The sequence below is a fragment of the Megascapheus bottae genome, chromosome 12 (assembly GCF_031878675.1).
Source record: "Megascapheus bottae isolate mThoBot1 chromosome 12, mThoBot2.hap1, whole genome shotgun sequence".
In the NCBI taxonomy this organism is placed as follows: Eukaryota; Metazoa; Chordata; class Mammalia; order Rodentia; family Geomyidae; genus Megascapheus; species Megascapheus bottae.
In genome coordinates, this window is record NC_143520.1 from 2,458,158 (window position 1) to 2,462,051 (window position 3,894).

The following is a 3,894-nucleotide window of genomic DNA, read 5'->3' on the forward strand; positions in this document are numbered from 1 at the left end:
TGTCCTGAGCAGCTTTGCTCATACTTGAGCAACAGCTTCACTTCCAGATTTGGCATTCTTTCTAATGCCAAAATTGTTGTAACTACATGATTAACATGCTTGTAAGATTAATGAACACAGTATCAAGAAAGCTATATCACACACACACACACACACACACAATCCTAGGATACTTCTGTATTTAATCAACAATTGATTCTAGTAACTTTCAGTAAAAAGTTGTAAAGCTGAGTCGTAGAAAAAGTATTTGTCTTAAGCTTATCTTTTTTTGTAGCATTCTTGCTTATGAAAGCCCTATGGTAAGCATTACTAGTATTCAAAACATGTACCCTGAAGACATTGTCTTTGCTAGATGATATGAAGCTATAAAACTTAGGAGGACCAAATAAGTTTCAAACCATCACTTCATAGAAGATATCTGCATTCTATCCTGCAATGTTTGGTTTGTTTTTCATAGTTAGAACAAAGCTATTTTGGCTCCTGGGTTTTTCTTGAGGCTCAAAAAAGGCTCTGTAACTCCTATAAGTACTTTAGATAATATTCAGACACAAAATGAAAGGTTAGGAGACAGAAAATCTAGCAGCATAAGACCATGCCTCTAGAATGTTTGCAGTCAATTGAAAGCCCTGTTCAAGGCTAGGCTGGAATTCATCCAGCTGTGGTATTTCATGTAAAATAAAGTATTGCCAGCTGTGGTCAATTATTTGATTTCCCTGAGAAACTCAAGAAACATGTAATCACTGTTAATATGGTAAAAACTGATCGAGTGTGACATGCTATGTAATTTACTGATTGCAATAGCCTGTGGCTACCAGCTCAGAGTAGGAACCACTGATTAGTTTCTAGATCACCAGGGCTAAAGAGGTTAATGTGTATATTTTAAATTTAGCTTTATATCACATCACAAGGTAGATGATGCCCTGATTTAGCTTCCTGAAAGGAGAGTATCAACAATTAAAGGTTTTGGTAATGAAGAAGAATATGTGAATAAAGCACCACCCAAAGTTAAGTATATGATGATTATGAGGTTGAAAAGTGCTAGACTATCAGAATATCTTTTTTTTATGGTCTTCATTTCTGTCAAACCAAGTATTTAATTTAAAAGTTACACTTGAAAGTTGGCACAAGATTTGAAAAAGAGACTAAGGGAGTAAGGTATTATCACAACCATCAAAAACTTTAAGATCCCCAAATAAAAAGTGAAAAACAGACAGTTGCTTTTGTAACTTGTGCCATGAAAATAAGTCCCATGATACTTTACTTACTATGGTGAAAACATTCCTGGGGATGTAAATACCCGAGTTACTTTTGGAAGGGGTAACAGAGACAAGAGACAAGGCCATGTAATCATTTCATGGTGAGGAGGGTGAAGTCAGAAGCTAGCCATAAATCCAGCATGAAATCTGTCGGGCTTGGGAGTTCTTGCTCTGTAAACAGGAAGTAATGACGTGATCTGGCTATCTGGACTCCTACACACTGTATAGACCTTTTACTAGTGGTATGGACCCTGGGAAAAGTATAACAGATGCTACCTGCTTTCATGAATTTGAAAATGTCTACATTTTGACTGTTTTTTTTGTTTGTTTGTTTGTTTTTTTGCCAGTCCTGGGCTTAGACTCAGGGCCTGAGCACTGTCCTTGGGTTTTTCTTAAGGCTAGTGCTCTACCACTTGAGCCACAGCACCACTTCTGGCTTTTTTCTATGTATGTGGTACCGAGGAATCGAACCTGGGTCTTTGTGCATGCTAGGCAAACAGTCTTACCACTAGGCCAAATTTCCAGCCCCATTTTGACTGTTTTAAGTTATTAAATATGGTCTGTAACGTGTATGTGTGTGGTGTGTGTGTGTGTGTGTGTGTGTGTGTGTATGTGCACGTGTGCATCAGATGTGGGATTTGAACACTGAGTCTTGTGCTTTTACTTGGCATTTTTGTTCTGCTGCCCTACCACTTAAGCCATATCTGTACTTGTGATTCTTTTCTGAATAATTCTTTTCTGAATAAGTATCTTAACTGACTTATCTGTTTGAGTTGGCTTTGAGTTACAATCCTCAGATCTCACCCTCAAGCAGCTAGGTTACAGGCATGAGCCAGCAGCACCCAGCATTTTTATATTAATATAGGGTGGAGCCAACTTTTTCAAGTGTTTTTGTATTCAAAAATATTTTAATTTCTACATGTTGAAGGCCCCAATTATTATTATTTTACTTTCTCTTAAATCTAGCATTTCTGACTCTTCTTATTCTAATAGTTTACAGACATCTTTCAAGATTCTGCAAGCATTATCTTCTCTAAATTCAGCTATTTGCACTTGATTGCCACCAAGAGTGACACAACCATTTTGTTCTACTGAACGTTTATGTAATTTTCTTAACAGCTCATTGCCTCAGAGGCTTTATTAAAGTCTGAAAACATGAAGAGTTCAAGTTATTTAGAATTTGTTTTAGAGTTAGCATTCTATGATTTGAATGGGATTCTATTCATATTCTGTGACCGAAGGTTAAGAACAAGGATGTCCAAATGATAGCAAAAAGCTGTGTTGCATGGAAGATCTGTGTGAACACAGGCATGTAACTTTAATTTATTCAGAAGGTGACTCAATTGGAGAAGGAAGCTCCTTGACAATTGTAAAACGCAGTATTTTGAAATCCTTTTATTCTTAGCAGTTCAGTTGGTTACAACTTTAATCCTGTGTGAAGTTTTTCATGCATTCGGGTACTTTGCATGATGTCTGATGTGGTCAGTAATAAAAGTTGCAATGAAGTAGTAGCTATGAGCATATCCCTCTTGTAAGTCAAAAACGATAGGGATTTCCTTTTTTGTACAGGCAGCTATGAAGTTATCAGGAAGTAGTTGTCTATCTGAAAGAAACGCATCATCTTTTCCTTGATCAATGTGTATGTCTAGCTGAAAATCTGGGTAAGACTTCACATGCTGTGTTGCATCAAAAGCCGTCCATTTACTTGGATCAGTTCCCAAATATCCACTAAAGGCTTCTTTGCCCCAAGAACAGAGCACTGGGCTGCAAATTGGAGCAAATACTGAAACAGATTTGTATTTTCTAGAATTTTTCAAAGCACAAATCAGAGCTCCATGGCTTCCTATGGAGTGGCCAAAAATAGACATCTTTGGGGGTCCACTGGAAAATGGGGATTTATAAGTTGGGGATGCTCCTTGATTACATAAGAGTACAGTCTATAATTACTTTTCCAAGGATCCTCAGTGCATTCACATAAAACCCATCACCAGTGCCAAAGTCCTAGCTCTCATCTTCTTCTTGAATATTGCAGCCTCAGGGCTGGTATCTGGAGTGATGACAAGACCATGTTCTGAAGCAGCCTGATGATAACCAGACTTTGATATAAAATTGTGTTCTGTACAAGTTAAACCAGACAGTCAATAGAGTGCAGGCCACTTTCTAGTTTCTGCCTTTGGTGGTAGATAGATAGCAAATTTCATGTTGCAGTTCAGCTCACCACTGTTATGTTCAAACACTTTCTGCAATCCTCCAAAGCACTTGTTGCTGGAAATCTGTTTTAATGCCCTTCTTCTCAAGGCCACACCATTTATATAATTTTTAAGCATAATTTTAAATCAATTTTCATTTCAGCTTCATTATAGCTAGCTTACCTGTAAATTGATTTTGAAAGAAATGGTCAAGGGCAAATATTTTTTAAATTTTAAAGTGATACTTTAATTTTTTATTATAATGTATAGAGGAGTTACACTTAGATTCGCCAGATAGTAGGTGCATTATCTCTCACACATTGATGCCCCTTCTCATGTTTTTGTTTCCATTTCCCTTCCTCCATCCCTTCCCAATCATCTTGTTTTCCCCCTTTCCCTTTCCTATTTCAAATAAACAAATAGACATATATACACTATGCCAGGTAAAA

The 3,894-nt window shown here is 37.1% G+C and overlaps 1 pseudogene; it reads right to left on the reverse strand.

Moving 5' to 3' along the window:
* Positions 1 to 2,701: 2,701 nt before the first annotated feature.
* On the reverse strand, positions 2,702 to 3,583 carry LOC150056101 (S-formylglutathione hydrolase pseudogene; annotated as a pseudogene).
* Between the last annotated feature and the right edge of the window lie 311 nt (positions 3,584 to 3,894).